This window comes from Canis lupus, chromosome 13 (assembly GCF_003254725.2).
Source record: "Canis lupus dingo isolate Sandy chromosome 13, ASM325472v2, whole genome shotgun sequence".
NCBI lineage: Eukaryota > Metazoa > Chordata > Mammalia > Carnivora > Canidae > Canis > Canis lupus.
In genome coordinates, this window is record NC_064255.1 from 35,859,575 (window position 1) to 35,867,599 (window position 8,025).

Sequence of the window (8,025 nt, forward strand, 5' to 3'; positions counted from 1 at the left end):
CGAGGATGCTCGCTCCCCAACCCGAAGTGCTAGGCTCCAGTCTCACACGGTTTTCTGCTTGTGATGGCGAAGTGGCGTCATCTCATCCCCTCAGCAACCTCTGGGGAGCGTCTGCCTCTTCTCCAAGTGTCCACAAAGTCTCCTGGCTTTGTTCGGCCAGGGGGAGGCCCTGTGCCCGCCATGGACCTAGAGGTAGACTAAGCCTCACCCAAAGCACATCACACCCGACAGAGTGTGTGCCAGAGGGAAGGCAAGGGTTGATGGGCAGCTGGAATGTCAGGGGTCCCCCCTCCTCTGGCCCCTGAGGACCCCGCTCTTCTCTCAGAACATGTCCTGCCCACATTTGTCATGGCCGCAGGGTGCTCTCCCTCCTGGGCCGTGGGCTCCTTCCCAGAATGTACCTCCCTACTGTCTCAGAGAGAAAAGGCCGTCAGAGCCAAGGTGCTGCGATGGGAGAGCGCTCAGAACTTCCCAGGGGGTTCCCGTCGCAGGACTGTTTGGGGCTGAGCCAGCTGCCATGTCTCCTTTGGCTTCCCTGGGCCAGGCTGTGTCCTCCCCATCTGGCTGCCCCCCAGTTAGCCGGAGAAGCACAGAGAATACGGACACATAATAACATCAGTTAATAATAGATATCATTGAGGACCCGGGTGGCTCGTCGGTTGAGCCTCCAACATTTGATTACGGCTCAGGTCATGATCTCAGGGTCATGAGATCGAGCCCCACACACGGCTCTGTGTCAGGCATGGAGCTACTTAAGATTCTCTCTCCCTCTGCCCCTACCCCCCTCTAAAAAAATAATAATAGAAATTATTACTGTCATTTCTCTCCCAAGTCTTGGGTATATGATACTTCTTTTTAATGGCCCTTATTTTTTGGAACAATATTAAATTTACAGAAAAATGGAGATAACAGTGTAGAGTCCCCACAGACCCTGGGCCCACTTTCCTCTCGTATTAACATCTTAAATTAGCGTGATGCATCTGTTACAACTCATTAACCAATACTGCTGCGTTGTTACTAACTAAAGTCCCTAGCTTATTCTGATCTCCCGTGTTTTAACCTCACATCTTTCCTCTGCCCATCCAGACCCCATCCAGGACCCCACACTGTGTTTCATCATCACATGTCCTTGGATTCCTCTCTAGCTGTGCCCATTCCTCAGACTTTCCTTGTTTTTGATGACTTTGACAGGTTGGAAGAGTGCTGGTTGGGTACTTCTTAGCAACACCCACTACTGGAATGTGTCTGGGATGGCTTTCTCCTGATTAGACCAGGGCTGCGGTTTATTGGGAGGAAGACCCCAGAGACAGAGAGCCATTGCCGTCACGTCAATCACTCGCACCATCAACACAGGACACAGGACCGTTGATACTGGCCTTGATCACCCACCAGCCTTCCCCACCATAAAGCCTCTCTCCCCACCCTCCCTTCCAGGCTGTATGCTTTAGAAGAAACTCACTGTGTCTAGCCCACACCTGGAGAGTGGGGAGACATAATCACCCTCCCTGAGGACAGAGTGTCTGCATAAATTCTTTGGAGTTCTTTTGCATGGGATATTTGTCTCTTCTTCCCCGTGTGTTAATTCATTCAATCATTATATCAGTATGGACTCATGGATATTTATTTTTTGCTTTGGGTGATAATCCGCTACCACTTGATTTATTTTGTTGCTCTTGGGGATGTTGTGAACGTCCAAAATACCTTCAAGCCTGACATCATCCATTCAAAATCAGGCTCGTGTTTGGCACAGAATCGAGCCGCAGGAAACCAGCCCAGATGACACACAGAAATCTCCAAGCAAAAAACAGAGCCAGGTAGGCAGCAGGTCTGTGGGAAGAGATTGATGGGTCTCATTAGAAAGCTGTAACCCACCTCCCGTGTCTGCAACGTTCGCTCCCCCATTCACACCACTTGTTGTGCTGAGCCCCTGGGACGTGCCACACAGCATGCTGAACACCGGCTCGCCGGGTCTGGAGGGAACAGCCATAAACAGGTAATTATGACATGGAGCCATCCCAGCAATGCTGACACAGAGGTGCTGTTTGTGTGTGGGGGATCTTAGATGGAGTCAAGGTCAGGGAAGGACATCCCAGGGAAGGACACAGTATACACAGCGTGTAAGAGAATCTGTCTTTTGGGAAGGAACCAGGCTCTGGTGGGTCACTGATAAGGTGGCTAAGGCATTTGGGGCAAGGATGTGAGGCTGGAGATTGTGGGGGAAAGGACAAATGGACTGTGAGTCAGTCAGGACTCAGCTATGAAGCTACCAGAATGGAAACTAACCCCGGTGATCATAAGCGAAAGGAATTTTACTGGAAGGCACACTTGGAGGAAGAGCTTCAGCTGTGATTAGCAGACACCCTCCTGCAAAAGGGATAACACACAGGGGTTCATTCTGTCACACAAACAAAGTCCGGGGGTTGGAAGAAGAGAACTGATTTGAAGACACCCCCCCCGTAAACTCATCAGAGGCCCCAGCTCTTTCTGTTTCACCTCCACCGTACGTGACTTCCATCCTCAGATCATTTCATGGTCTAGAACGGCTGCTAGAGCTCCAGCCATTGCTTCCACATTCCAAGGAAAGGAGGGAGGAGGGAGAGACGACCAAACTGCACACTCTCCTGAAAGTCCCACCCAATACTAGTGCATATATCCCTTTGGCAGGGACCTCCTCATGGCCACACCAACTTGGAGAGAGGCTGGGGAATGAACTCTTTTGGCCAGCAAATTACACATCTTAAAAAAAAAATGGATAAGGGATCCCTGGGTGGCCCAGTGGTGCAGCGTCTGCCTTTGGCCCAGGGCATGATCCTGGGGTCCCAGGATCGAGTCCCATGTCGGGCTCCCTGCATGGAGCCTGCTTCTCTCTCTGCCTGTCTCTCTGCCTCTCTCTCTCTCTCTCTCTCTCTCCCTCTGTCTCTCATGAATAGATGAATAAAATCTTTTTTTAAAAAATGGATGAAATTGAGAAGGTCACCCAGAGGATCTGCCACAAAAAAAATACCAGGGGGCTCAGTGAGCCAAAGCGAAGCTAGAGAAGCAGGATGAACACTGGGCAGGACCCAGGGGCCCTCTGGGACTGGGCAGGGGAAATGACGAGCAATGACCTCACTGCTCTGCTGCAGAGATCTTATCTCCCTGCCACTTGCTTGAGTTGCAGTCACGTGCTCCCAGACAGGTGTACCCAGGTGGCCACTCTAGGTCACATGACCAAGCTCAGCCTGGTTGGGCAGGAGGGGATCCCCACCATCCTCTGGCCGCTGAGAGTCTCCTGCTGCGGGGAGGGGGTTGGCGTGGGGCGAGTCTCAGAAGGCAGCCCGAGGGACCCCCACTGGGTCTCCTCCTGGAGAAAGTCCCCATCTCAGAAGGGCCCAGAGCCTCTGGATCCAGCTCTGCCTTCCACTAGCTTCTCCCGTGGGCTCTCCTGCCACCTCTTCCCTCTTCCCTTTCTAGACTTTTCTATGCTCTCATTGCCACCAAGGCGGGAATAGTTAAGGAGGCCAGGTCGGAGCTGAAGAAAAGTGGTGGCCACACCTTGAGCTCTTGCTGAATACCAGACCAGACACCAGGGGCTCCGCAGGCAGAGACACCACCTAGGAGCCCGGGGGGCCAGCACCCCAGGGGCTTCAGATCACAGTGCCGGGGGGTGTAGGAAGGGAGCCCGAAGACGCCGCGCTGGCTCCGCTCTGCCCCTTCCCAGGGCCCCTGTGATTACTAGGAACGCCAAGCAGCTCCTACCAGCTGGGAGGTTCCTAGGACTCTGGAGCCGATTGCCAAACACAGCCATCAGTAACAATTAAATCACATAACCCTACGATTAAATAAATTATATCAGGGATCCCTGGGTGGCGCAGCGGTTTGGCCCCTGCCTTTGGCCCGGGGCGCGATCCTGGAGAACCGGGATCGAATCCCACGTCGGGCTCCCGGTGCATGGAGCCTGCTTCTCCCTCTGCCTGTGTCTCTGCCTCTCTCTCTCTCTCTCTGTGTGACTATCATAAATAAGTAAATAATAAAAAATGTTTATAAATAAATAAATAAATAAATAAATTATATCAAAAACAAAGGTAATAGGGGCACCTGGGCGGCTCCATTGGTTGAGCATCTGCCTTCGGGTAGAGAATTATGATCTCGGGGTCCTAGGATGTGGCCCTGCCTTGGTGTCCCCACCCGGCGGGGAGTCTACTTCTCCCTCTCCCTCTGCCTCTCCCCTCCACTCATACGTGCCGTCTATCTCGCTCTCTCTCTCTCTCAAATGAATGAATAAAATCTTTTTTTATTTAAAGATTGTATTTATTTATTCATGGAAGACACAGAGAAAGAGGCAGAGACACAGGCAGAGGAAGAAGCAGGCTCCATGCGGGGAGCCCAACATAGAACTCGATCCTGGGTCTCCAGGATCAGGCCCTGGGCTGAAGGCAGCACTGAACTGCTGAGCCACCCGGGCTACCCAATGAATAAAATCTTTAAAAAAAAAAAAAAAAAGGTAATAAATATCCCAAACTCATCACTTTCTCTCTCTCTCTCTTTTTTTTTTTTAATTATTTACTTATTTACTCATGAGAGACACAGAGAGAGAGGCAGAGACACAGGCAGAGGGAGAGGCAGGCTCCATGCGGGGTACCTGACGTAGGACTCGATCCCGGGACCCCAGGATCATGCCCTGAGCCCAAGGAAGACGTCCTGCCACTGAGCCCCTGAGGTGTCCCAACTCATCATTTTCTGATGACTTTTCTACGTATTGCTGTCATCTGTGCTCTCACCTGTTGTACCCGCAGCGCGGAAATCCACGGAAACGACGTGACGAGCTGCTGAGCCCTCCTCCTGACTGCGCTCAGTCCCGTCACGTTGGGAGCTTGAAATCGGCCGCGGTGAGAACATGCGCCCCGTGGAAACGGGCAAACACTGCAAGTCAGGGTTCTCCCCTCCTCCGAGCCTGTTAGATTTACCATCACACGGCGGTCTGTCCACGTGCTGCATAGTTCTGGAAACAAATGAGACAGGGACATTTATTTATATTTTTAAAACATTTTATTTATTTATTTGACAGAGAGAGGGAGGGAGAGAGAGAGAGAAAGCACAAGCAGGGGGGTGGCAGGCAGACGGAGCCCGGCGCAGGGAGCCTGACGCAGAACTCAACCCCAGGACCCCGGAATCGTGACCTGAGCCAAAGGCAGATGCTTCACCTACTGGGCCACCAGGTACCCGAGACAGGGACATTTAAAACAAAGCTCCATTTTAGTCCAACAAAATGAAACTCATCCTACGCACCTATTAATTCCATATCCACTTTTTGCTTCCTCTGCTGTGACCCTCACTGACAATAGCTGTGGTTTCTGAGCCCTGCTAGATTCCAGGCACACGGATCTGTATCCTCTTATCATCACTTTCAAGTTCCATGTGGTTACTGTCCCATTTCATGAGCAAGAAGACTGAGGCACAGAGAGGTTAGGACACCACCCAGGATCAAACCTTTTGCTCCCTGCCACGGGGCCTGTTGTCTGGCTCCCTGTGTGCCTGCCTCTCTCCAGCCCCAAACACCCCAGAATCCCCAATTATGTCACCGGACGCATTATCACTTTAAATCCCCATTGGTCTCCGTATCCACTTCTTCTGCTTTTCCTGAAACATCATTTATTCTTTGGCTTCAGTGATCCCCTTTCCATATTCTCCAGCTCTGTGTGATCGCATTTAACTGCGACGGTGATAAAGCCCTTTTCTTTAGACGGATCGAGCCAAAGCAAGAGGCAGTTTATAACCTTCAGCGGATAATTAATGCATGTGACAACCCACAGGCACTGCACATACTTCAGCAGGGGGATTAGGAGGAGTTCACCAGCCTCAGAGCTAGAAATAAATCACAGGGGGAGGCCTGCACCCCTCCCCTGGGAACTCATACTCTGAGCCTGCCACCTCCCCCTGCCCACCGCATCCTTGTTAACAGTGTTGGAAGCCAGTGTGGTCACCCAAAGGGGGAAACAGAGGCAGGGAAGTGACTCACCCAGGGCATCAGCAAATCAGCACCAGGGGTGTGTGGGACACAGGAGTCCTGGGGAGAACCCAACCGAGAATGGGGGTTACCTCACGCTGAGTCCAGGGTTTGTTGAACGGCTGAATGAAGGTACCCCCAAGTCCTCCTTTCTCCCCGTGATTATGTGCAGGGTGTTACCTCAGAGCCTCTGGATTTGTGGTGTCTTTCTTGACCTGCCTGCTCGGTAAATCCCTTAGGGTGAGGAACAAAGTGACCCGAGCTCCCTACATTGAGTCCCTTCGTCTTTACAGTGGGGCTCATCATCGTAAAGCCTGCCTCACGGGGCTGTTAGGAGGAGTGGGCTCACGCTGCATCTCCTGCAGAGATGCTCCTCTGATGGGGGCACCTAGAGCGCCTGCCGGTCAGATGCGGGAGGCCGCAAAGGCCCGTGGTCCCCGTTCTCAATGCACATCTGTGGTTGGGAATTCATCTCGTGCATCGGGTCGAGTGACCAGGATTCTCTGTGCGTCCCGTAAATAGGCTTTGAGGACACACCTACGGGGAGAGACTCGTTCCTAAATTGGCAGCCCAGGGCCGCCTCCACGAGCAACAAAGGAACTCTGAGCTCTGCTGGGCTGGTAATTACCATCCCCACCTGGAAAAAACCCTGGTGACTCAGCTGGGTGGAAATGCCACCTAAGCCTCAGGGACAGGAAAAGAGCTGGGACCTCGGCCAGCCCCGGCGGGAGGCAGCTGTCTGGTTCCCAGTGGAGAGTCCATGTGGGTTCTCACTTGCCTCTCGGGAAAGACCACACAGCTGGGGAAAAGCTGACTTTTCTGGTGCTTTGCCTTGCTCAGCCTGGCCTGTGGAGGGACTTAGGCGGGCTCCGAAGTCCTGTGAATTCACCACAGGGTGACATTTAGTCTGGACAGGCCACCAGCAGTACCCCCCCGGGAGCTCCAGAGTGCAAGGACAAGGCCTGGTTCCTCACATACATCGCAAAGCCAGCAGCGAGTGCTCAATAAATAAATCATTTGGCCTGCTTCAAAACAATGCTTTAGGAAAGTTCCGCCATCTCCAGGAAAAGGACATGTGGCAGCAGGCAGATTTCGAGGACAAACAGTTTGCAAGGTCCTTGGCGTTATGAGCCAGCTGAGGCCTATGTAGATGGGAGCAGAGCCCCGGGTGCACCTGCGAGAGGCGAGGCTGCAGACGCAGACTTGACAAGAGCGTCAGAACGCAGGGTGCTGCGCGAGGACGACGGCAGGCCGAGGTGCCCGAGAGGGAGGGGATTCCATGTAAACCCGGCCAGAACCGTGTGTACCTGTCGTCCTGGGCCCACCTCCTTCAGAGCAAGGGGGCGGCCTGTATTGAAATATGCGGATTTGTCTGTATTTCTTGGGAGAACATAAGAGTTTGGGAGCTGGAGGGATGTGTCATCCTGTGTTCCTTTTCTCTCCACTGATGCGCCAAGTTGGGGACTCTGGTTCAGATGAACAGTCGTTTGCCTTAAAGGGTCAGGAGGCAGAAGGTGCGACTTAGAATGGCCCCGTGCACCGCCGTGGATGCTACCTGCTGCTCATCCTCGGGGCCTGAGCAGGGGAGCGCCTTCTGCATCCAGCTGTCCCCTTCCAATCAATAAATCAAGCTGCAAGTATTCACGGAGTACCCACTACGTGCACAATGCCAGGCCGCGTGCCGTGGAAGGGCAGGGAAGCGGAGGTCAGGTAGGCCCGCCGGCCTGCAGAGCATGGGCAGCTACTGCTGTAGCACCGCAGGCCCGCACACTGTGGGGGTGCCCACTGGGGACAGGAAGGGCCTTGGGGGCAGCGGGGGCTGGTCCTGGGGCGTGGGCCCACGCCCGGCTCATCTCCCCTCGTGGCAGGGTCCCTGCTGTCCCTTCGGACCCTGACTCTTCCAGTGCAAACCTGGACCTCAGGCCAGGCCTCTGCCCAGACTCGAACCTGGGGTCCAACAGGCACATTGAACTCACTGTACCCCAAATGGAAGCCCCCCACTCCCAGCAAGCTGTCCTTTCCCCTGGAGTCCAGGCCTC

At 53.5% G+C, this 8,025-nt stretch overlaps 1 long non-coding RNA gene across 2 annotated transcripts; it reads right to left on the minus strand.

The window, feature by feature from the left end:
• Window positions 1-1,594: 1,594 nt before the first annotated feature.
• On the minus strand, window positions 1,595-6,490 carry LOC112662461 (uncharacterized). 2 transcript variants are annotated; one of them, XR_003138565.3, is made up of 3 exons: window positions 5,999-6,490; window positions 4,761-4,981; window positions 1,595-1,827 (listed from the first exon to the last, which is right to left on the minus strand). It is a non-coding gene; the product is annotated as an uncharacterized LOC112662461 (long non-coding RNA). The 2 variants fall into 2 exon arrangements; XR_007401762.1 differs by lacking the exon at window positions 5,999-6,490 and adding an exon at window positions 5,269-5,953.
• Window positions 6,491-8,025: the final 1,535 nt, after the last annotated feature.